The sequence below is a fragment of the Ailuropoda melanoleuca genome, chromosome 20 (genome assembly GCF_002007445.2).
Source record: "Ailuropoda melanoleuca isolate Jingjing chromosome 20, ASM200744v2, whole genome shotgun sequence".
Lineage (NCBI taxonomy): Eukaryota > Metazoa > Chordata > Mammalia > Carnivora > Ursidae > Ailuropoda > Ailuropoda melanoleuca.
In genome coordinates, this window is record NC_048237.1 from 12,137,924 (window position 1) to 12,164,703 (window position 26,780).

The 26,780-nt window shown below is 42.7% G+C and overlaps 1 long non-coding RNA gene across 1 annotated transcript in view; it reads right to left on the reverse strand.

Annotated features, from left to right (window-relative positions):
* The window catches only part of LOC117797216, an 80,520-nt gene extending 72,383 nt beyond the window's left edge, over positions 1 to 8,137 (reverse strand). Inside the window, exons 1-2 of the long non-coding RNA XR_004622132.1 lie at positions 7,890 to 8,137; positions 3,168 to 3,347 (exon numbers count right to left, since the gene is read on the reverse strand). This is a non-coding gene — a long non-coding RNA (uncharacterized LOC117797216). The remainder of the gene's footprint in view (positions 1 to 3,167; positions 3,348 to 7,889) is intronic.
* Between the last annotated feature and the right edge of the window lie 18,643 nt (positions 8,138 to 26,780).

Here is a 26,780-nt window from a genome sequence, read left to right on the forward strand (position 1 = left end):
CAACAAGAGCCAAGTCTTGCTTCTTGCTGGAATACCACCTGAGAGCAACTCTGCCATGATCTGGAAGGTATTGGACCCTATTTTGGACTTCATGCACCATCTTCAGTTACAGTATGAATGAGGGGCTTAATTCTTTTTGCCCCTTTATGCACAGGCTATGTATTTGTATTTGAGTTCTGTTTCCTATGGTTTCCCTGCCATCTTAGAGGGAGGAATAAATCTACGCAAATGGTGCATATAACAAATTCCAAGAAACAGAAAATTTTACATACTTGTGATTGCACTAACTTTGCCAACTTACTTATAAAGGGAATTTCAAACAAAAATGTAGACTCCTATTTAAACATTGCTGCTTTAGAAATTCCCAGTGTTTACTAAAATTTGATATTTTAGTTTCATTTATGAATATGTTTTTGTTCCCTCTTATTTACTGGAAAAATTGTTTACTGCTCAAATTTTATATTATGGATAGTTTATTTACAATAGTATTTCTTGCACCGAATTTGGAAAGTCTGAGAGATTTCTAGAAATCAGGCCCCACAGATCAACCAACAATTGTGTGATGCTGGTGCCTCTGAGATACTCGTAAGGGAAGGCTGGTACTTCTGTTTCTAAATAAGAAATAGCTATCTAAAGAGCTACCTAAAGTTTTCATTTGTCCAACTATCAAAATTCTTCTATTTCACACCAAATCTAAGGGCTATGGCTTGAAAAACTGGAATTTGAAGGAGAGGTAATGACTGGCCAACAAGCTCTCTTGTCCACTTGTCTAAACTTTGTATCTGTTCTAGAAACCCAGCTCCAAGTGACTTAACTAAAAGTTAATCTAATGGAAAGCAACTTGGTCAGAAGCTATTTGGCTAAAAGTAATTTAATCAGCAAGAAAGAATTTAGTTGATATAAAAATTTGATTGGAAGTCACTGACACTAGTTACTGGTATTTTTCTTTCAATTACCCACTTTGAAGCTACCCTCCATGGGTCTCTTCTTCCTCCCCACCCCCCAACCATGGGTCTCTTCTTGAAAATTATTGAAGGTGTTTTTCTTTTTACTTAAAAAGTCTTAAGCTTATTTTTAGTCAATCATTCCTTCTCTGTTCTGTTTATGATAGTGAAAATTTGGAATGGCCTAGCTGTCTAATGATAGGAGCTGAGTACCATACCTGAACTGCCACTAAAATCCATGATCTCCCATCCTTAGCTGGCAAACTTTCACCTTGCCCTCACCCCACCCCAACTCTGCCTCTACCCACACTCTCAAAAGGTGACTTTGCCTCCTTCTGCAGAGAGCAATTAGAAAGTACCAGACATGAAGCCTCACGTTCTTCCTCAGCCGTCTGTGACCTTACATGTATCTTCCTGTCTTCGCAATGGAGGCATCCTACCTTTATCTAAAGCTACTCCTTCAGGAACTTCTACTCTGTGCTCTAGAGCTTCTCTCTCTGTCTCTGTCTCTGCGTCTCTCACTGTCTCTCCCTCTGTCTATCTCTCTCTCCCCCCTTCTCTTTCCCTCGCCCTCAATCACCCTCTGTTTATCCAATGCCTTCAACCTCTCTTTTACTCGGTCAGCATATAAGCCCTCCACAGAAGTCTCTGCATCCTAAAAAACAATAAAGACTCTCAACTTGACATTCCCCTCCAACCCACCTTGTTCCTCCCCCTCACAGTAAACTCTGCATGGAGTCATCAGCTCTTTCTGCTTCCACCTGCTCTCTTCTCTTTCTGTCCTAAACCCTCCCCAGTCTGGCTTTGGCTAAGATCACCCATGCCAGTGACCATGATGTTGTTGAGCTCAATGGACATGGTTCTGTGCTTATCTTACTTGACCTCTCTGCGGTATTGGCTGCCAACTATTCCCTCCTTATCAACATTCCACTTCCTTGGCTGCCATGACAACTCTCCTTTCTGACTTTTCTCTTCCTTCTATGGCCACTCCTCATTCTCCTCTGGGGACTCTTCTTTTCCCACTCACCTTTTAAAGACCACTGTTTCCTAAGTCCCTTTGCTCAGACTTCTGCTCTTCTCCCTCACCACATGTTCTCCCTGGGCCACCCCAGCCCACCTTTATCCTGAGGACGTTCAGTAGAGCATGATGGTTAAGGATATAGGCTCTGAGTTTGAATCCCTAGTTCCATCAGCAAGCCACTCCCTGAGCCTCATTGCCTCATCCATAACAATACTTGTGACTCATCCATAACAATACTTGTGACTCATCCATAACAATACTTGTGACTAACAATACTTTTGTCACAAGGTTACTGTGATCATGCTTGTGAACAAGAAGCATGTGCTTGGAGAATACGCTAATAATTAGCTCAGTAAGTATTATCTATTATTACTGTCTTGCCTTAAGCTCCAAAACATCTAAAGGCTACAGAGGTATAGCTCATTACCAGAAACAATGCAGCCTCACTACCAGTTGACCACTAAGGCCAGAAGATGGGACAAAGCATCTCTTATCTCTCAGGTCACCTTCTGGTCCTTACACAGTCCACCGTGGATGGTCTTTTTTGGACACATAACATGTTCTCCTTTGCCCAATCCCCAGTCCTCTTCCCCTTTCTACCTCTTTGTCCTCTGTCAGGGTCCCAGATCCACCCTGCCAGCATTGCCCCATGCAGCCTGGACCACTGCTGGCTCTCTCGAATATGGGCACTTCCCTACAGAAGCAGGCCTGGGTTTTCAGAGTCTTCCAAAGGGGTCCCACAAACCTATCTCTAGCCAATAATGACTGCCTCTCACAGCGTTAGATGCTGAGGTGAGGACTGGAAGGGAAAAAGAGGGGGAAGGGGACAGAGTGGCTTATTCTGCTACTGCATTATTAATGATTATTATTCTATCATATTTAATAATAAGTATTATATGTCCAGACACATGCATATAGACAAGACGTTCATCTGTACTAGACTGTATTTAAACTAGAATATAAAAGAGCCAACTCTACAGGCACTAAAATGTCTTATTATACCTTAAATTCTATGCCTAATACTAAAATCCTTTTTCTCCCAATATTTCTTCTATTGTATTCACCACCTACCCTGCTGTGCAAAACAGGAAGCTGGGAACCACCCTAGCCTCCTTATCCACTGTCCCCCTCATTCTACTTCTGCCTCCTGAGGATCACCTACTCTTCCTCACCCCTGCAACTACTCATCACCCAGGTCCTACCTCGAGTCACGCCCTGCACCAAGTCAGTGCGGAATTAGATGGCCCAGCTTCGGGTCACTGGAGCAAGCTGCGCTTCTCTCTGCGCTCGTACTATCGTGCCGCGGGGTCACTGTGGGCCTCGGCACAGCCAGCTTTACGCTCTCAGTGCAACGGAGGCCTGCCCTCGAGTACGACGAATATCTGATAAAGTCAGGGAAAGAAGGAAGGAAGGAGGAAAGGATTGGATGGAGGGACAGAGGAAGGGGAAAGAAAAATAGAAGTCAATGGTTAATCACAGAACTCTTTCTTTTTTTTTTTTAATTTTTTTTATTGTATTATGTTAGTCACCATACAGTACATCCCTGGTTTCTGATGTAAAGCTCGATGATTCATTAGTTGCGTATATTTCTTTTGAGGACTATCTATGAGTTGATATGTTGGGTATCAACTACGCAGACCCGTACACAGTCCCTGATCTTCCATCACGCTCAGCTTGCTCTGAGGGCTAGGGCAGAGTGAAATCACAGAAACCGTCATTTACAGGTCATGGAGAGAAGATCAGAGTTGTCTCATATGTAATGATTCTCCCTTTACCCTAAATATTTCCGACTCTAATTGCTCCTTGAAGGCAGAGAACTTTCAAAGACCTAGAGCAGGCACGTACCATGAGTGTGTAGCCAGCAGAAGTGGCCCCAGGACTCCAGTTCTGTGTCTGCCATGCAGCTGCCCCTCACCTCCCAGGACACTTGCTTGTCTCGGTTATTAACATCATTCTACACTGAATTACTTAAATCTTCTCCTTAACCAGCCCTGTAGATTTCCAAATGCTTTCAAACCGTTTCTTAGAGGGGCTTGACCTTTTCCTTTGAATGTTTTCATAACGTTCAAACAAGTCAGAATTTTTCTTTAAAAAATGGGGGGTACACCTCAGCCAGTGAGGTGCGGAAAATGTCAGTTCCCATTTGTCAGAGATTCGGGAGGTGGGTTTAGGTGCAATTGGTATATATTGTGACTCCTTTGACAGGCCACTTGTTATGATGGTGATATCCTTTCAAAACGGAAACTTTTGATATAAAGAGAGACTTCATCACGTATTACTGTCACCTGTCTGAGGAAGAAAAGCACTTTGCTTCCAGATATGTTGGCATAAGCAATATTACCATTTCAGTGCACGCATTTTTCTGCTTTGGACATTATCTAAATATTTCCTCTGAGTTCCCATGGATTCCCTGTTGCCCCGTGTGATTACAGAACAGTGATGGTGACCTAGCTCGGCTCTGTCCTGATTCTTACACACACACACACACACACACACACACACACACACACAATGCTTGTATTGCTCACAGAAACTGAGATATTTTCTTGCTAGAGGTTTGAGCGCAGACAATTTTTCAATGGTTCATGTTATTCTTACAAGTATAAACTTGCTAACCGCATGCTGCATGCTATATCCAACCCCAGGAATCACCAGTTACTACGAGGCTGCCCGGAGTAATAGCCTCTTCTCAGTCCTCTCCTTCATCAACCTTCCCAAGCACACGACACAGCTGACAACTACCTCTTTCTCGAAGATGCCTTAATTCTTGGCTTGGGCAACACCATTCCGAGAGTCCAAATCCTACACAGCACGGAAGCCAAGAGAATATGGATGGCACTGGGTTTGGAGGCCCTTAAACCTGCAAACTGCCCATGTGGGAACAAAAGACATCTATATTTTTGCGCAGATTCCATCCTGGAGCCTGTGCCAGAAAGTGGGTCCTTATGGAGCCATGTCCTTCCCTGAGAGGAGGGACTCAGAGGTGGGGAGAAGTGTTCATAGTCCCATCCTCAGCCACGAAAGCAGAGGGAAGGAGTCAGGGAAATTCCAGTTACTGTCTCAGCAAGGGAATCAGGAATACAGGCAGGGAATCAAAACCATATGAATTTTTTAAGATTCTCTAAGTCTTATGAGTTTGTGAATTTTATTATTCCCATTACATTAGGCAGCAATGATTAGGAGTAAAATTTATTTCAGAAATAAACAGACAAGTAAATAAGAAAATCCAGTTGCTTGTCTTCGGAGATCCAGAGGAATTAGAAGGAGCTGGGGACACTGTCTCCCCAGGAGGACAGAACCACAGTGGGGCTCAGAACTGGTAAAGTCAGCCCAGAAGGAAAGGAAGCAGGTCGCTTGTCTAAGACCTGTCACCAGGGACAAAGGGATGAAGGACAGACATGTCTGGTCTGGCAGGGGTGTGTGGGGCTTCTCAGCCACCTTTGCCACTTCCTTTTCCTTTACTTTCCCATGAAATGCTGAAGATTCTTAACATCTAAATTCCCAGCCATGCCCTCTCTCCTGACTCCGGACCCACATTCCTGACGATACTGTGCACACGGCACCTGGAGCTCAGCTTACGCGAAATGAACTCATCATCCTACCATCTCCATCCCATATGTGTTCCCTCCCCAATATTCTGGATCCCAGTGGAAGACAATGCCAAGCTCCCAAGCATCAAGGCCAGACACACAGCACCATCTCAAGCTGTCCTCCTTCCCTCTATAAGCTGTTAAGCATCAAGGACGATCAGTGAGACACCACGAGCCCCATTCTTTTGCTTCCCACAGTCCCTCTCCTATCTCAGGCCCTGCATTCTCTGCTAACGTTACTACAATTGCCCCTTAGCTGCACCACTTCTGTCTCCAACCTATGGCAGGTATGATTTTTCAGTGAATCCTCACAACTGGGGGGGAATTGATTTCCATACTGAATTGTGCACAGCTCTTGTGCCTTTATTTTTACGTTGATGGCAGGAATAGCTGAACTTGTCAGTTTAAACTAATGTCATAAACTCTGGCTTAAAGATTTTCTTAACCCCCCGTTTCTCTCCCTAGGATCACTTCCCAAAATGAAAGCCCTTGTTTCAGGCTCTGCATTTTGAGGAAACCCAAGTTAAGACAGGTAAACCCTTCCTGTTCTATGGTCTGAGGACTTTCAAAGCTACATCTCCCCCTCCTTTGTACCTGCATGTGACCCAGGTTCTACCCAACATCACATAGACTTGAAGGGTCTAACTGAACCACGTAGGTAGTGGTAACAGGAGACAGGCCCGTGTGGCTGCCAGAGCTCTGTTCCGTGGCAGCTGTGGCTGAGGCTCCAATCTCCATTCCCTAGCTCACAGGTGCCCACAGTGGGCAGGCGTTCCAGTGGGGGTCTCCACCAGACCTACCACCTGATACGGTGGGAGATTCGCCAGGCTGCGCTGCTCCTGGCTGGTCCCGTCTAACCCTGGTTCTCTGGTTTTCCTGGAAATTCCAGAAGCTACTAACGCCCTATAAAAAGTTTCTTTCTATTAAAATTAGCCTCTATGGTTCTGTTTCCTAAGATCAAGAATCCTGATTCAGTATAGTTATTTACAGTCTTATTCCATAGAAGAGATTTGTTCTGGTTTATTATATAAAGGAGAAGAAATCACTTTATACTTATTATTGAGCAGAAATATCTTATTATGCATTGAAAGAAATTTTTACTTTCAGGAGGTTTTGCTGAAAGCTTTTCTATTTCTATCTGTGAGAATTCATTTAGGTACAATGAATCAATGTCTTGGTATCAAACATGAAAGCAAGAGTTTTATAAACCTTGGGTTGTAAGGTTCTATAAATACTTAGTGTATTTCAACAATAATAGCTATGTTTTTAGTGCCTATTATGTGTCAGGTACTGACATATTCTCAGTATCTGATTAATACTCATAACTCAGAAGGTGAAGTTCAAATCACACAAATTGTACATGATAGATGCAGTGTTTTAACCCAAGTCTTTCTGACCTCAAGGCCATGCCCTCTCCCCATGCTATGGCCCTCCCTGACCAAAAGCCTTTCTAAAATCTGAACCACACACTTCTGGTCAGGTTTCTGGCCTCCAGTTCATACTACACTACCAGCCAAGCTCGCAGGGGGATGTGCTGGGTTCAGGGAGACAGACTTGTGGTTTGCCTCTTTGAAATAAATCAGCAAAATATTCTCCTCAACTCAGAGTTGCTGTATTAGTAAGAATTAGGTTCTGCTGTGAGTAATGGGATAATCCAAAATTACTGTAGCTTAAACAAATTAGTTTATCTCTCTGACTTTCAAAGAGTAGAGTGGTTGGCTAGTCCAGAGCTGGAATAGGACTCCACACTCTCAGGGACCCGGGCTTCTCCAGTCTTGCTGTTCTGCTATGGGGTGGCTTCTTCCATCCCCATGGTTACTTCATGACCCATAATGGCTGCTGGAGTTAAGCTATCACATCTACGCTCCTGCCAACAAGAAGAAGAAACGCACATAGTCCCTTTCCTTTAAGGACATCTCGTAACTGGCATTCATCACTTCCACTAATATGCATCAGCCAGAACTTAGCTAATATGAGTTCCATAGCTGGAAGGAAAGCTGAAAAGAAATTCAGGCTTTATTCTCAGCTCCCATGTGCCAAGTCAAAAATCTGGGCTCCTCCCATTGTGAAAGAAAAGGGGAACAGGTACCAGGGGACAGCTACCAACTCGGCAACCAGAGTCTTTGACATAAATGGTCCATCTGGGTTCCTTAAATAATTTTTGCATTTGTTTTGTGGAGTAAACAAGAAATGCCAGTCTATCTTATTGGGGGGGGCGGAGTCAAGGCTTGGAGAAATGAGGGTGATGAAAACTTCTATTTTAATATGAGGTCAGAAGATAGAAATCCAGCTGCCCTCCTGCCACGAACTCAACTTTCCCAACTACCTACTCACGTTTTCAGCTTTTCAGGAAATCCTCTCTTTTGAGATGACTCCAGTCTCTCTGCGGGACTTGTACTGAAGATTCCCACCGAATCTTAGACTCAGCAGGAATCTCCAATGCATAGAGGCAAGCAGGGTGGTCAACTCAGTGACAGAAGCCAAATGCAGGGCAGAGGTGACAAACATCTCATAGTGTCTTCAAGCCATCATTTCATCTCCATGAAAGGATTTTGCCTGGTCTTTCTCTTTCCCTTCTCTCCACTCCGTGTATGACAGAGTTGTGATTCCCCCTCAGGAGCCAGCTCATTCATCACTCATTCCATAAACATGAGGCCTTTTCTAGGGACTTCCCCAGGGAAGTTCACCGCCTACTGACGGGGACAAACCCTTGAATGAATCGTCGTGCTTGCCCCATGCACTGAAGATTCCTACAGAGTCTAAGAGTCAACAGGAATCTTCCATGCAAGTCCTGCAGAGAGGCCATAGTCATTTGAAAAAAAGAGGATTTCCCGAACGAATTGTGACATCATATGATAAGTGCTATAGAGGAATAAAAACGTACTGTGAGGACCTAGAGAATCTCTAGAAGATGCCAGGTAAGAGGTGGCATTTGAGGTGGTTCTTGATTCATCTTGGAAGTCCCCCCACCCCCATTCCTAGCACAGTGCCAAAAACATAGTAATATTTCCTGGATACACAATTTAATTATCCTTGGACACTTGGGAGACACATGACGAGAACTGAAAGTAGTCTATTGTTCTTCGGAGAAGCAAATGGAGCAACCCTTTCCAGGGATGTCCGGGCAGGTGAACAATAAGTTATACCCCCCGCCAACACATACACCCAAACAGTCCTTTATCCATCCTACTGAAAGATTTTGTAAAATCACCTATTATTGCTTTTGATCATTCTTATAGTAAGAACATCCATCTAAAATGGACTTCTCTCCCCACTGTAGCTCTAATCGTTCCTGATTTTAAAACCTACTAAAATACAAAAACAAGAAGTATTATAAAAATATATTCCTGGGGGGGGGGCGCCTGGGTGGCACAGCGGTTGAGCGTCTGCCTTCGGCTCAGGGCGTGATCCCCGCGTTATGGGTTCGAGCCCCACATCAGGCTCCTCTGCTATGAGCCTGCTTCTTCCTCTCCCACTCCCCCTGCTTGTGTTCCCTCTCTCGTTAGCTGTCTCTATCTCTGTCAAATAAATAAATAAAATCTTAAAAAAAAAATACATTCCTGGGTGGCTGTAAGTACTTAACATATGTTATTTTCTTTCCATTCCTTAGTTAAGATCACAATCTGGTCAAAAAAATAACTTGGTGAAAAATGAATAAAATTTCCCAGAAGGGATTTTTGCCCATTTTTCAGAATCTTTTGGGGAAAGGGCAGGGTGTTTCTACTTTCATTTTAAGTCGTTTTAACCTCATTTACTCTAGATTTCTTATATTAGTGAGAAGTTAGAAAAAGTAGATATCTAACAGTAGGGAACTAATTAAAGGAATTACAGTAAATTATAAAGTACTATGTATATGTATAATATACATAAAACTTACAACAATATAAAGTGATTGCTATAGCTTGAATTTTCTAATATTTAGCAAAATGTTTTCTTTTATAAAAATATAACAGTTATAATTATCTAAAAGTAAGTTAGAAATTGCTTTAAAACCTTAAAACTTTTTTTGTTTTACTATTTTAGGGGTTTTATTTCCCCTTTAATACAAAAATAAAGCATACTCATTTCTGTAATTTATAAGGAGATCAAAAAAAAAAGATAACCCATGACTATGTATATCAGACATAACCACTGTTAATAAATTTATGTATGTCATTTTTTCACATATATATGTTCAAAAATGAAATAATTTCAAATACACTGTTTTATAAACCTACAAAAATTACTTAGCTACTCCCCCCACCACCACCAAAAGACACTAGCCTGGTGACATAATTAATGTAATAGTGTATCCTCAGAAAGAGCTTTAAGAAAGCTAGACAGAAGGACGCCTGGGTGGCTCGAGCATCTGTCTTCAGTTCAGGTCATGATCCCAGGGTCCTGAAATCGAGTCCCACATTGGGCTCCCTGCTCAGTGGAAGCCTGCTTGTCCCTCTGCCTGCTGCTCTCCCTGCTTGTGCTCTCTACTGCTCTCTTGATCTGACAAATAAATAAATAAAATCTTAAAAAAAAAAAAAAGCAAGAAAGCAAGCTAGACAGAGATGGTAAACTCCTGGACTCTTGTGACAGATCCAGGATTCATCCTGCAATCTGAGTTCTGAGTATGAATCTGCATGGAACATGCTAGAAACAAAGGCTCAATCCTCCTGAGCCTCCATTTCTTTGCCACAACATGAGGATAATGATGCTTGTGTCTCACAAATGCTGTAACAAATGAGGTCAGCTTTTTAACGAGCTTTGAGTTTTGGAAAAATAGCATCATAGTATTTTATTATGTTGTTGCTTGTTCATGATGGGTATTATTATTATTATTATTATTATTATTACATTACCTGGCTTTGAATTTGAAGCTCTCCTTTTTAGAATACCTCTGCCGATTAACCCCGTGAAGCTCTAATCACTCGTGGACTCTGTTGTTGTTTATCAGTTCTAACTTGCCTGAATAAACACTCTCAACGCTTTTCCATGACCTTTTTTTTTTCCTACCCAGGTACTTGAGAGCAGGGCGTGGGTTTTACACTGTGTTGATATTTCCTACACCATCTCTCTGCCACCCTCCAACCTGGTACCACGGTGACATTTGCAATGCCCAAGTCCTTGGTGGCTTCTGCCTGTGGGAGAAACTGTTGTCCCACACAAGCTTTGCTTTATGGAAGAATGGGAGGTGCGGGCCATTGGGACTCTCGTGGGAAGTTGTCCAGGTGGGAATTGCCAATGCTGGGAAGCGAAATGAGCTGCCAGGAAAGCTGACTGCACCAGTAAGCCCTTGCTGAAGGCCACCTGAGGTGATCTCATCAGGAACGCCACCCTGCAACACAGGGCTGAGAAAAGGCCAAAAATTCACAGCACACCACCCTATCCTTAGCCTCCATGGTTGAGTCCTCAGATCCCATGAGCATGAGAACCTTTCTTAAAAGCGTGGCTGTTCCCTTGTTCATTTAAGCCTCATTCTCTTTATCAAATACCAAGAAATCTATCTGTGGACACAACCAGGATGATCTAAAGTACAGGTGCTAGCCTTCTATGGACACATAGAATTTCTCTAAACTAAGATTTTTTTTTCCTCCTCTAACTCTGTGTTTCTTTTTCTTCTAATTCTGATTTTAATTCTTCTTCAAAATCTTCCTTCTCTCACTCTCCATCAACTCCTTTTCCTGAAATGAACAGAAGTCACCTTCTACTAAGGAAAAAAAAATACATGAACCATGCCCAGCCTCACTCGGGAACTCACAGGCAGGCACTGAGATGATGGGGTCTTTCACAGATATTTCGTGATTTCGTTCCCACAGGACCGACAGACCTGACTCTCTGGCCCCTGTCTCCTCACTCACAACCATTCGGGACCAACAAGGGATCCAGGCTTTGAAAATAACAGGCGAGAAAACAGGTGTCTTCCTGAGAGCCCGGTGCTTCCCAGATGGGAGAAGCGATTAAGGAGAACAGGAAGTGTGTCGGCTCCTCGGCAAAGCCAGGGACAGATTGAGGATTGTGCTGTTCTGATGAAAGTGCCAAGGTCATGATTAAATGGTTTGGAAACTATTGTTCATAAAAGGCACTTGTACAAACGTGAAACTCTCTTAACAGCTCTGTTTAAATTTATCTTAAAACAAAGGGTTGTCACTGAAGAATTAGACTGCTTCCCCACCACCGTTTTCACCGTGCACAAACACCACGTCAACCTCTCAGCTCTTATTCCACGTGCTCAAGTGGCAGCAGTCTCCTCCCTGCCCTTGATCTGCCCTGGGTCCCCCAAGACCCCCTTTTCAAAATACACAAAAGCTAGAAAAGCATCCCCACCTTGGAAACTAGGCCCTAATTCTCCACTGTGGAACTCGAGGAACGTGATAAAAACAAAATGGCTAAATTTACTTTTCTCGAGCGTGCTGTGAGGGTCCAGCCCAAGTTAAAACATTTTTGAGCCCCCTTAACACCTTTTCCTTTCCCAGGGTGGATCCTTCAGCCCACTGACCTCACCGCCTCCCACTGGCAGGAAAGCAGCCCGGACTCCCTGGGGCATGGCCATGCCCAGGGCAGGAAACCACGCAAGGTCTTGCCTGTGTCAATCCTGGCCCGGTCTGGATCACTCCCATAGGTGGAATGTTAAAGCACCTGGTCCCCAGCCTGGGTCCCACAGAGACTCCCACCCCCAACACCTGGGTCGTGGGGCAGACTTCCACGTGCAGGAAGCAGAGAGAGGCTAGGATTTGTGCTTTAAAAAGATCAAAGAGACAATGAGGGCCCAAAGATGGCATAGGGGTTCTAATGCCAAAATGTACGACCGCATGTGTCATCTGACATTTATAGTCTCCACAGATGGGGAAGATTTAAGTGCGCTCCCCCTTACAGGCTGAACTTGCGCTGGCTCTGCGGTCCCCAAACCCAGCTGCTCGACAGAATCACCAGGGTGCCTTCTTTAACACATAAATTCCTAGGTCCTCAAAATGACTGAATCAGAACTTCCAGGAGTGGGGTCTGAAAAGTAAATTTGTCACTTTGGAGGCGCCTAATCGCAGAGCCAGGGTTAAGAGTGGCTGCACGAGGTGGTCCTCCTTGCACCCTTCCCCGGGCCTAGAGACCTGTAGGAGTTACTCAGTTTCCCTGGAATGCCTGGGCTGCCGCATGCTCTCTCTCTCACACACACACACAGACACACGAAAACGCAGGTCCTTAGGAAGAAACAAGAGGGAAAAAATGATTTAAAAAAAAAAAAACAGAAACACAAATTCATTCCTCGTACAAGTAAAAGTATGGCCACCCTGTCCTCCACTTCTGCCCAAGATGACTCCTCCCCAACTCACAGAGAACGACTCCGAGGAGAGAGAGAGGGAAAGGCAGTTAGTTGCGAGGCTGACGCTTGAAGCTTGAAGCGGGTTCCACTGTGCACAGCTGTGTGTCGCAGGTGATACCGCCTTCCCACGAGCCACCGTCTGCACGGTGGCCCCTGTAATGCTTGAGCAGTGTCACTCTTAGCAAGGCCGCAGCGACCAGCGCTGCCCGCCGGCCTCCCGCAAGCCGGGAAGTGGGGGCTGTCCGCACTCGTTCCTACACGCACCGCGCTCAGCACCACGGGCTGCCTGCGGGAGAGCAAACTGTCCCAGTGGGGCCGCCTCCGGCTTTAACCCGAACCCATGGGGCACCCTGACCTCAACGCCTATTCAGCACCATTCGGGATACAAAGGGCAGCCTCAACTTAACATTTTAGACAGAGCCATACAGTTTATGACCAAAGGAAGAACAGAAATTTTATCATTTTCAAACTGAACTGGGTCCCTTCTTCTAGCTGAAGTTCCTTTCTCAGGCCCTCCTCCAAGAATACAAGAAAACAAATTCTCTTAATACTAAAACGTACCAGAAGAGAAGGCACAGACCGTTCTCCTTTCCTCCGGGAGCATCCTCTGACCCAATACACACATACGCACGTAAATGTGCAAAAGATGTAGGACCAAAAACTACTTTATGCTTCATCCCTTAAAGAAGAAACAGAGATATGACAATGAAAACATTTACGGTATCCAACTTGAACAATACAGATGGATAGCCATCTACAAAGCTGATTTCAACAATTAACCAAAGAAGAACAGTAGCAACAGTAATTGCCTGACCTTGGATGTTTTGTTCTGGGATAGCAACTACAAAAACAAATGATTTTAGAGGCACCTGGCTCATTATGCGTTACAAATTAAATCTTCATTTATCTATATGCACCAAACAGTACCTATCCATCGCCATCACTTAAAAACACATTGCCCTTCTTTCTAGCCTTGTTAATTTCCAGATGCTAATTAAATTTAAACTCATAAAAGTATCTGTTTAGCATGCATGACAAGATCATCCTTCAATATCCATTACCCACTGTACATTCCGGCATGTTTACCTACTGTTTTCTGTTTGCTTCTCATCTACACGCCTCAGTTTCAAGGGACAGACCAGGGATTTAACCTGGAATTCAATCTCTCTCCCATTTCGATTCTACGCAAGTTGTCCCCTCTGCTTGATGCCTTTGTAACCAACTTTCTTTCAAACTGCTGCCGAGAAGAATGACTTCCAGATAATAGCATTTCAATATGGAACAGCAGGATGATAAAGGAATTCTGGAGGAAAGCTATATTTCAGCCCCTTTTCACCAGGCCATTACACAAAAAGAGAAGACTTTCGATCTCTAGAGATCCACAGTCACTCATTTATTGCTGTAAGAAGGCTGACAAGTCTGAAAGCCACACAGATAATGAATGGCATCGCTCACCACCAGCACCTAACATGAAACGTGCTACCGCCCCACAGGGGTGTCCCAACGGCCTGGGAGAGAATTCAAAGTAGCACCCAGCAGGAAATTACATTCACAGTCTCTTTTCTCACTCACGCAAGTCCTCACGGCAAGCAAATAGCAGAAAAGAGAGAAGTCCTGAGTCGATAGGTCTGTGTTCTGCTCGGCCCTCTGCCTCTGCCCAGGAGCACCTCAGCCCTGGCCTGCCTCTCTCAGCCGCAGAGATGTCCCTCCCTTGAGAAGGTACACTGGGCCTTCGGATGTGTCTGTCCCACGTGAGGACATCCATGCTTCTGTGACCACTTCAAGAGAGAAGGGAGTGTGATACCACGGGCCCAAACAACGTATCAGTGCAGAAGCGGAGGCTCCACAGAGATAAAAACAGGCCAAGTGTTTCCACTTTCTGCATCAGCCCCTCATTCCAAACTAGAAAGAAAATTAAACAAAACAAAATAAACATAACCACTTTTGAGTTAAGGGGGGAAAGTTTGAAAAGGGAGAAAAGAGAGCTTAGAAAGTTAAACATGGGCACCAGAGGGAGTGATGGAATCTAAGTTAAAGTTTGAACATCCCAGAAGACGTGACTTGTGCTTTGATTCTGTCCAGACTTGTAAAAGGCAACTGTCTCGTAGAGGTGCCGTGTCCCAAAGTGCGTGGGGCGGGGGCAACAGAAATAGACCTAGACAAACACAGATATTGGAATTAGCCAACAAGGACTTTTTTTTTTTTTAAAGATTTTATTTATTTATTTGACAGAGATAGAGACAGCCAGCAAGAGAGGGAACACAAGCAGGGGGAGTGGGAGAGGAAGAAGCAGGCTCCCAGCGGAGGAGCCTGATGTGGGGCTTCGATCCCATAACGCCGGGATCACGCCCTGAGCCGAAGGCAGACGCTTAACCACTGAGCCACCCAGGCGCCCCCCAACAAGGACTTTAACACAACTACTACACATACATTCATGGACATAACAAGTGAACCAATGGGTGATCTCAGCAGACGAACAGAACCTATTGAATAAAACAATGAAAAGTCCAAACTAGAAAATAGAATATTTGAAATGAAAATTTCACTGGATGAGTTTTTCAGCATATGGGTCACTGTAGAAGAAAATATCAATGAGGGGCACGTGGGTGGCTCAGTCAGTTATGCATCTGCCTTGGGCTCAGGCTGTGATCTCACGGTCCTGGGATCAAGCCCCATGTCAGGAACCCTGCTCAGTAGGGAGTCTGCTTCTCCCTCTCCCTCTGCCTCTCCCCCCAGCTCGTGCTCGCCCTCGCTCTCTCTCAAATAAATAAATTAATTAAATCCTTAAAAAAAAGAAAGAAAGAAAATATCAATGAACTTGAAAATGGGCAATAGAAACTAGAAACAAGCACAGAGAAAAAGAAAGCTAAAAAAATCAACAGAGCCTCCATGGCCCATGGGACAGTATCAAGTAGCCCAACTTAATTGTTATTCGAGTCATAAAAAGATAGGAAAGAGAATGAGACAACCCAAGGAAATATATATGAGTAATATAATGAAAATGTAATGACATAAAATTTTCCAAATTTGATTAAAATACCCCACTGATCCAATAAGCGCCACAAACCCCAAGCAAGATAAAAACAAAGAAAACTACCCCTACTCACATCATAGCAAACTGCTGGAAACTAAAGAGAAAGAGAAAAATTCTAAAGCAGATAGCAGAAAGAAGATGTATTACATGTAAGAGAACAACAGTAAAGATTACTGCATCATCAGAAGCAATGCAATCCAGAACACAATGGAATGGAATCTTTAAAGTGCTCGAAGGAAGAAAACAACTGTCAACCTAGAATTCTATATTCAGCAAAATATTCTTCCAAAATGAAGGAAAAAAAATCAAGCTATTTTCGAATTTGAAAGAATTGGTCCTAGTTGACCTGTGCTGCATTTAGAAATGTTAAAAGGACATTTTTCAGGACGTGACAACATAAAAATTCAGTTATATGTAAACAAATGAAAAGTTCCATAAATAAAAAGTATATGAGTAAGTATATAAGGAACATTTTTTCCTGTTTCTTCATTTCCTTAAAAGATAATTAAGTAGTCCATCAATAGATGAATGGATAAACAAAATGTGTTATATACATACGACTAAATATTATTTAACTTTAAAAGCAAATGAAGTTCTCACATGTACTATGATGAGATGAACCTTAAAAACGTCATCAAGCCCCGTGTTGGGCTCTGGGCTGACTTAAGATTCTCTCCCTCTCCCTCTGCCCCTCTGTCCCCATTCCCATGCTCACTCTCTCTCTCTCTTTCAAATAAATAAATAAGGGCACCTGGGCAGCTTGGTCTGTTGAGCATTCGACTCTTGGTTTCAGCGTGGGTCATGATTTCAGAGTCATGGAATTGAACCCCACGGTGGGGCTCCAGGCTAAGCATGGAGTCTGCGGAGACCGTCTCTCCTCCCTCTGCCCCTCCCCCGCTATAAATAAATAAATAAATAAATAAATAAATAAATAAATAAATAATAAAATCTTTTTTAAAAATACAATGTAAATGAATAAATAAATAAATAAATAAAATCTTTTTAAAAAGGAAGAAGTTACCAGGGTCTACAGGAAGGAGAAAATAGGGAGCTATTGTTTAATAGAGTTTCTGTTTGGGGTGATGAAAAGTTTTGGAAATAGTGGTGATAGTTGCACAACATTGCTAATATAATTAATGCCAACGAAATGTACATAGAAATAGTTAAAATGGCAAATTTTGTTATACATACTTTACCACCATTATTTAACGTAACACACCCAAACCATTGAATTATACACTTTATATGGGTGAATTTTATGATATTTACATTTACATTTACATCCCAAGAAACCTGCTTTTAAAAAAAGACGATTGTATAATACCAAATAGCAACGTATTGTGGTGTCTATGAGAAAGTCGAAATAAAACGTCACAAAACAATAGCACAAAGGATGGGAGTGAGGGAGGTGGAAACTTCCTTGTAAGACTCTTACATTTATGGGGGTAGAATAATATGAACTGAAGGCTGGGTACGGTTAAGGAGATACATTGTAAGACTTGGAGCGATCGCTCACGTACACACACGTATACGTATATAAGGCACAGCTAACAACCAAACCAAGAAAGTAAACAAAAATAATGGAAAAATCTGTTTCCAAAGCAACCCAGGTTCATGGGAGTTAAACTTTATTCTGGAAGGCACTTTTCTCCTGAATCACCTCCTTCAGTTGTTCAGGACACATTGCAGTAGCACCGGTTAAGGCAGAGCGTCCCCGCCAGGGCTCACTGGTATACCCCACGTGGGTCATAGATGGTCTGCAAGATATGCATCCCCTCAGCCTCGGCCGTAGCAAAAGGGCATATGGGGTGACTAAGACACACAAGTAGGTCACCTCTGGCTTCAAACAGCCTCATCTGGCACTCCTCAGAAAGTGGCCCCAAAGCCGAGCAGAAGCCAGTGGCATGCCACATCGTCCCTGCAGGCCGCGGTCCCCATGAGTTAGGCCTCGCCACCTGCTAACACGCACTAGCACAGCCCGAGGAGGGGCTCTACTCCTGGCCAGCTCCAGAGAGCACATTCTCTGTGAAGCAGACCCCTGTCGCTGTGAGCAAGGGGCTCTCGGAGCTGCTGGGGAAAGAATTTCGCATTCCAGGTGTCCAGGGAACGCAGCGAACAAGCATGCAGCCCAGGATGCAGCTGAGCCGGGAGGGTCAACTGTCGAGGCTGGGGGTTCCTCGAAGACACACTCCAGACTGAGGTCCCAAATCTCTGTCTCCTTGTACATGAGCTCTCTCTCCCTCCTTGTGGCTTATTTTAGTAGCATCCAAGCTACCTGCAAGTGATTGTTCAAACCATGTATGCAGCTGATATGCAAAAGTTCTACTGGATTAAAAATCCATCACCGTTATAGGAAAGTTTAATTAATGCACTTGTCGATAAAAATAAGGGAAGAACTGCCACATGTGTAAATATAATTTAAGCTGTGCTAAAATGGCTGTTTGACAAAAGTTTTTACATGTTTTATCACTTAATTGTGTAAGCAATTTTTTTTGTTTAGTGACTATCATAACTGAAGAGATCATGATTCTGAAGCCTTGATTAGGAAATGCATATAACCATTTCAAATAAAATATGAAATTAAAATGTTACGTTTATGCAAGCAAGATCAAGCTTCACATTGAAAATTTTGGGAAGATCTTATTTGTAAGATTTATACAAATCTTACATTTAATATCTTCCCTAATACTTTTTCATTTCTTTTTCATAATTATAAAAACTATACATCGTAATTATAAAATTTATAACAGATTTCTTTTTCGCCAAGCCCTATGGAGACACTCACAAATCCCCCGTCTTTTCTCTCAATGTGCTCTACAAATCACATCTTCTATGTTTGTCAAGATGTGACAAGTCAGAAACCAGACTAGAATGAGGCTGTCAGGCCTGAAACCTACTATAGCCGATCTGTAACCAGTAGGGGGAGCTCTGGAGAAGGGACAAAGACTGAAGCTCATACACAGGAAGGCAGGTCAGGAGATAGAAACCAAGATCATGTGAAATTTTTTGTGATAATGTTTTTCCAGTAATAGCAATAATGTGTTTCCAAAGCAAAACAAAGTTTTCATATCAACATGCACGCACTATGAGAGCAGTCACACACTGCAGCTCGCTTGGACATGACGAAAGCGGCGCTTTGAGCTGGGTTTTCTATCCCTGACCACCTAAAGGGTTCTGATCCATTCCTGGTGGGAAGGGGATCTTATAGGCCAGACAGTAAATATACTTGAAAGCTACACTCTCAGAGGGGCAGCTACTATTAGTAAGAGAAATTTATTGCTTAAATCAGGGGTCATCAAAATGTATATTAAAAGGGCCGGATTGTGAACATCTTAGGCTTTGTGAGTCATATGGTCCTTGTTGCAAGTACTTACTCCTGCCCTTGCAGCATGAACGCAGCCATACATAATATATAAAAGAATGAGCATGGCTGTGTTCCAACAAAACTATGAACCCCAAAATTTTAATTGTGTATAATTCCCACATATCCACTTAATGCTATTTGTCTTTTGACTTTTTTTTAACATTTAAAAATATAAAACCTATTCTTAGCTCATGAGCTGTACAGAAACAGGTAGCAAGCAGGATTTGCCCCCCAAGCTGTAATTTGCCAATTCATGGCTTAGATGAGGTGATGACCCTCGATTGCCCTCCCTGGACAGGAAAGGTAACAGGTCTTCCTGCGAGGGGAGCAAAGTAGAAGGGACCTTCTAGATTTCTCCAAGGCTAATTACAATTGGAACAGAGAATAGCCCAACAGGAACAGTAAAGAAACACCTTGCCCATCTTCTGAACTTGAGGTATGTTTGTGATTGTAACACTGTATTCTTTGTCCTAACAGACCCCTCCTGCCATGGCCCTCTAGATTCTGTAAGGTTTGGAAATAAGATTCTAGTTCTTTCTTAGTCTTGAATATTCTTGCTCAATGATCTCTGTCACAATCTCTCCACTGGCATTGGAGTGAAAGACCTCCTTGGCTAATAGGCACTAGAAATTCTCTGACATGCTGGGATAGTCTTCAAGCAGAAGGGGAGACTAGTCTTGGGGTCAGTGGAAATGAGAGCAGTACATTTCTTCCCTCCTTAGAATTAGACTATGGGTCCTGAAGAAGGAATATTATCGCCTAACACAGGCCATTCTGAAGCAGTCCAGGGTCTTTGGGGAATGCAGAATTTTGACTTATCAGAATTTAAAAAAGAATTGGGGGAGGAACAAGGGCAAGCATATTTTATAAACATAGGGTTGCTAGATTTGGAAAATAAAAAATATACCCAGTTAAATCTGAATTTCAGATAAGCAACAAACCATTTTTTTGTGTAAGTATGTCCCAAACAGAACCCCTTGGGTTCTATCTGGCAGTCTTATGGGCTGTGGTGAGGGAAAGAGCTACATTCCCCAGCACTGTCTGCAAAGAGGGAACTGGAACTTCTGGGGAGCCCCACATGGCTGCCAGGAACTTCTGTGTACTCATTAATCACCCCTTTTTAGTTCTGATCTCTTACACTACCAGGCACTTTTCTAACCTTCATTTGGAATGAATAGCATGTTAGTGTGAGGCTCTCATACCATTTGTGTAAGAGCTTGTGGCCCCCAATACCTTAGGAGATCATGGAAGACAAGTCTGTGGCATTAAACTCCACCTATTCCCTCTGATCTTACTGTCTCTCTGTCCTCCTCCCTCCTCTCCCCTCTCCCAACCTGCGTGATTTATCTGGGCTGCTCCTAACCTGCGTGCAAGTGTCTGTGCACCTGTGAGCGTGTGTGTGTTCTGGGTCCAGTCTTAACTAGTTCCTGCTTAAATCCCTTCTCAGATAAAGACTTGAGGAACCTCAAAATGGACTACTTAATTCCCCATTGCGTTCCAAAGAACACTGATTTTTTTTTCATTGACTGAAACAAGGATCTCCCTTCCTCCAGCTCTGAACTCACTATTCCCAACTATAAGTGTTCAATTACTTCCCAGACAGCAAATGCACATTTTCCTTCCTCCATGCTATATATTTTCTGTGGTTTGCATTATCGGTAGCTAAATACACTTGGACACTCTATTTACCTCCAGACGGATCTCTCAGAACTTTGTGTGACTTCTCGCCCTCTAGGAGCAGCCCAGATAAATCACTGTTTAGCCATTTAGCACACAAAGAGAAGATTCCAATTTTCCAGATAGGGCCATTTGTTTAATTTATTTCGCTGCTAGGGAGTTGTGGAAATGGTGCTGGTGTAGACTGGGAAGAACACCATCAAGCCCTTCAGGGTTTTGTCTCTGGTGGGACAGTCCAAATGTTCTCACCAGTTTCCTGTTATGAAAATGTTTTGAAAATGCCTTCTATTCCTTCAGTTGGGTGGTAGGTTAATGAAAGTGTTCGTTGGATTGATATTCTGTAGACCTTACACACACATTATAAATATTCTTGGCATTTATTCATTTGGTAATTTTAAAAATTTTAATGAAAAATCCACCCCCACACACAAAAAGAAATAAAATGCCTTAACCTTTATGCCAACTGGAAAAGCTATCACTGTGCAGAAAGCAAGCCAGAGTGGCCAGAGTGTGAGATTCTTCACAGGTGGTTAAATTTATCATATATCCCACAGACAGATCGTTGCACCAGGAAATTGAAAACCTGGGTTCTAATCCCAGCTCTGCCAGTGGGTAAGGTCATTAGTCAATAAGTCCCTCAAAGACAGGAATTGTGTCCTGGCCCCTATTTTCTTCTAGTTAATTTTTAACAGGTAAATTATGTATGATCTATTTGCCTAAAATACATAATATTATACATATAGATGAAGTCCCCTTGGATCTCTTCAGACTTTTCCCCGTCACAAACCGAGAGATAACCACTCTTACAATCTGATATGTGTCTTTACCAGGGTATTCACCTACACTACAGAAATTGTGTGGCACTGATTTGCGGGGGGAGGTCTTTTTTTCCCCACGTAAACGGCCATAGAGTACATACAACTCTGCAAACTGCTCTTTTCACTCCACAGTATATTTTTGGGATCAATCCATGTTGATGTGGATAGCTCTCATATGTTCCTTGGAATTTCCGTGTAATGTTCCAGCATGAGAACATACCATGTCCTGTCTAACCACTCCAGCGATGGTTAGGTTGTTTCCAATTGTTCTTGATACAAACAATTTTCACAGATACTGTAAATTGCCCTCCAAAGTCAGAGATCATTTTACCATTCCCACCAGAAGTACAGGGAAGCAGCCCTTTTCCCACAACTCAATAATACTCGATATTAATAAACTTCTTCGTTGCCACACTAGCAGGTAAATAAAATAATATCTTGTGGTAATTTTAATTTGCATATCCTCACTGGCTTAGTGAGGGTGAACGTCTTATCAAATGTTCTTTAAGATTTATTTATTTGAGAGAGAGAGAGAGAGAGACTGCGAGCAGGAGGAGGGGCAGCGGGAAAGGGAGAGAAGCCTCAAGCCGACTCCCCACTGAGCAGAGAGCTCACAGCAGGGCTCCATCGCAGGACCCTGAGATCATGACCTGAGCTGAAATCAAGAGACAGACGCTCATCCGACTGAGCCACCCAGGAGCCCCTTACCAAACCTTCTTTGGCCTTTTATGTTTTCCTTTTCTGTGACTCCCATGTCTGTATCATTTACTCATTTGTCTGTTGGCCTATATGTTCTTTTCCTATTGACTTGTAGGGTTCTTTATAAATTCTGGATAGTAATTCTTCGTGATACATGTTGTTTTTGTTCACTTTTTGAGACTCCCAGAGGTAGCAGAGCGTCTGGCTCTTAGTAAGAGGTAGTAATTATCTGTTGACTACGTGAATAAATAAATGTTGCATAAACACACCACGTATTGGACACTCACTCCGTAGCTCACAACAGGGCTATGGTATTTTCATTACAGCTGACCCATGAGCAGCACAGGTCTGAAATGCGGGTCCACTTACATACACAGACAGTTTTGATCAGTACAGCACAGTACTGTAAATGTATTTTCTCTTCCTTACAATTTTCTTTTTTTTTTTTTAATTTTATTTATTTATTTGACAGATAGAGACAGCCAGCGAGAGAGGGAACACAAGCAGGGGGAGTGGGAGAGGAAGAAGCAGGCTCATAGCGGAGGAGCCTGATGTGGGGCTCGATCCCATAACGCCGGGATCACGCCCTGAGCCGAAGGCAGATGCTTAACTGCTGTGCCACCCAGGTGCCCCTCTTCCTTACAATTTTCTTAATCACAGTTTCTTCTCTCCAGCTACCTTTATCGTAAGAATACAGTATAAAATACATGTAACATACAAAATATGTGTTAATCAACTATTTCCGTTATCAGTAAGGCATCCAGTCAACATTAGGCTATTTATAGTTAAGTTTTGGGGGAATCCAAAGTTATACACTGATCTTCTAGTGGGTGGGAATTGGCACCCCTAATCCCCACCTTGTTCAAGGTCAATTGTATTTAGCTATGAAGACCACACAAGTAGGTACATTAAATATGATCCAGTGAATGCTAAGCCCTACTCATGTCTGAATCCCTAATTCTTAGGGCAGGACCTTCTACAGAACAGCCGTTCAATAAAGGCTGAATGAATTAAAAACCAGAATGGAAAAAATCAAGAGTATCCTCCCTCTCATGTGCCTGAGAAACCAAATTTTCCATCCATCCCATAATAAATGATGTTTTTTAAAAATCCTAATACAGCCTGGCATGCAGCCAGTACAGAAGAATGTATTCCATCTCCACTCGGCTCCAAATCTCCTGATCTCCACTGGAAAAATGGGAAATTAGAGCCAGAGTGGATACCTCACAAGAAAAGCAAATAAATACAAAATGAACACTCTGGGCCACTTGACTCAACATAGGGAATTCAAGTTAAAATCTGATCATTTCATCCACTGTTTCTTCCACTGGGGACCAGGGAAAGGGCTGAGAAGCCAGGCAGCCTCTCCTCTTGCCTATCTCTTCCTCCCTCTCTTCCTTCCACATCTGCATCTCTCTGCCTCAAGGTGCTCCTGTTTTTTTGTGTTTTTTTTTTCTTTCCAGATTATTGTTCTTTTCTATGTGGCATTGATCCCTGGATTTTCCTGGATTGTCATGATTTCTGTTGAAAGACTCTCACAGCAGAAACACCACCCACATTTATATACATATAAATATGTTTCTTTTCTTCTGCTTTCTTGCTCCAACAGGGTTCTGTGGAGCTATTTGGCTTAATTATTTCTGGCATTTTGCCCATCAAAATGTGCAATCCTTCAAAGGGATAGAAATGACAGTGAATCTGCCTCCTCCCGAGCAATTGAGGTTTTCATTTGAATCCTGTTGTCTTGGAAACAAGTGAGTTTCATTGAACATACACCTACCATAATGGTTAAAACATCAACTAGACACATGACTTCCACACAAGCCATTCTCTGTCTTGTTCCACTCACACATTGGTTGGCTGCTGGAGTGGAAACAGAATGCGAGTCAAGACATCCGGATGCTAACCTTATCTCCGAACCTATCCACAAGGCTCTCAGCAGGTCGTATAACCTTTTTGAGACTTTCTTCCCTTATGAAAAAAATGGGAATAATACTACCTCTTCTGTGTATCTCAGACACATCGTGAAGAGGGAAAGAGAAAATAAATTTGAAAAGCACTTTGAAAACTACCAAGGCACCCCCTAGTTCAGCCACACTGGGATTAAAAGTAACAGGTCAATCATCAGGGAAATGTAAATCAAAACTACAATAAGGTATCACCTCACACGAGTCAGCATGGCCAAAATCAACAACACAAGAAACGGCAGGTGTTGGTGAGGATGTGGTGAAAAGGGAACCATCTTACACTGTTGGTGGGAATGCAAACTGGTGCAGCCACTGTGGGAAGCACATGGAGGTTCCTCAAAAAGATAAAAATAGGGGCACCTGACTGGCTCAGCCAGTAGAGCATGTGACTCTTAATTTTGGGGTTGTGAGTTCAAGCCCCACAATGAGCATAGAGCTTACTTAAAAAATAAAAAGATTAAGAACAGAACTACCCTACGATCCAGGAATTACACTACTAGGTATTTATCCAAAGAATACAAAAATACTAATTCAAAAGGATACATGCACCCCAATGTCTATACCAGCATTCTCTACAATCCAAATTATGGAAACAGCCCAAATGTCCATCGACTGATGAATGGATAAAGAAGATGTGGTGTGTACACACACACACACACACACACACACACACACACACACANCCATTATGGAAACAGCCCAAATGTCCATTGACTGATGAATGGATAAAGAAGATGTGGTGTGTACACACACACACACACACACACACACACACACAATGGAATATTACTCAGCCATAAAGAAGAATGAAATCTTGCCATTTGCAATGACATGGATGGAGCTAGAGAGTTTAATGCTAAGTGAAAGAAGTCAGTCAGAGAAAGACAAATACCCATGATTTCACTCTCATGTAGAATTTAAGAAACAAAACAAATAAGCATAGGGGAAAAAAGAGAGAGAAGTAAACCAAGAAAGAGACTCCTAACTATTGAGAACAAACTGATGGCTACCAGGGGGGAGGTGGGTGGGGAATGGGTTGAACAGCGAATGGGATTGGGGGGGCACGTGTTGTGATGAGCACGGGGGTGTAGGGAAGTGCTGAATCACTATACTGTACACCTAATACTGATGTTACTCTGCATGTTGACTGAATTAAATAAAAACTTTTTTAAAAAAATAAGAAAGGTAAAAAATAAATAAAACACCTACTGAGACTTTGACCACTTCTAGATCTTGTTACCAGAGCCTGGAGCTTTCTAGGAGCCAAAGGAGCATTCACAGATCAGATTCAGATTCCTAGGAAACTCCAGTTTGGATCACTCACATCTGAAAGGAGCTGTGGTATGTCAGACCTCTCCACATCCAAGCACTCTCTAGGAGCACCTTGAACAAAAAACCAAGCTAGTACCATGAAAAATGTGATATCAAAGACCACTTTTATATCTTCTACACACATTTAACATGTGGATGATCTTGGGTTAATTACATAACCTCTTTGGCGCTCAGTTTCCTCATCTGAACAATAGGAGATTTATACCTCTCTATTTACTTTCCCACGACTGTTGAGGTTATCAAATAATACCTGTAACAAGATTTTTTAGTTGTAAAGCAGTATATTAACATCAATTATTAAATCAGAAAGGCAATGGGGCAGATCCTGGCTTTGCCCCTTTGTGGATATGTGACACGTAAGCAAATTAACTCAAATACCCTGTGCCTCCGTTTCATCTTCCAGAAAGTCTGCTTTGGTGTGCCAGATTTTCAGCATCCGTCACCCATCAGCAGTTAAATGCAAAAATGCCAAACCACCTACACCAAGAGAAAATTATTGCACGTTGTAGCCACCATGGGATAAACTTATAGGTGTGACTTTTCATTTAAAATATTAAGCCAAATATGAGCTGGTTGATAGAGTAAAGTATAATCTCCCATGTAGTGACCTAGAGAGGGGTTTGGAACCACACTTTGAGATTTATATCCTGACCCCACCTTTGATCAATCGTGCGCTCTAGGGCAGAATACCTAACTTCTGGCCTCTATTTCCTCATCTATAAAAGGAACATAATGTTGTCACCTACTCATAGGATTGTTGTAAGAATTAAATGATCCAATGCACTGAAAACAGTATATAAGAACATAATGAGCATGACTCATGCTGTTAGCCAGTATTTTTCATCTTGGTCTTTTTATATCGCTATATATCTGTTGTGGTCACCCAGCAAAAGCAGAAGGGATCCCCACCCAAAGTTTGATTCCAGTGTCAAAACTGATGACACCACAAACACATATCAAGGCATATAAAAAAGGCTTCTTATTTACATACTTGAGGTCTCTGGGGGAAAGCAGGGCAGGGCTCTCAAGCAGGCCCAAAATTGCTT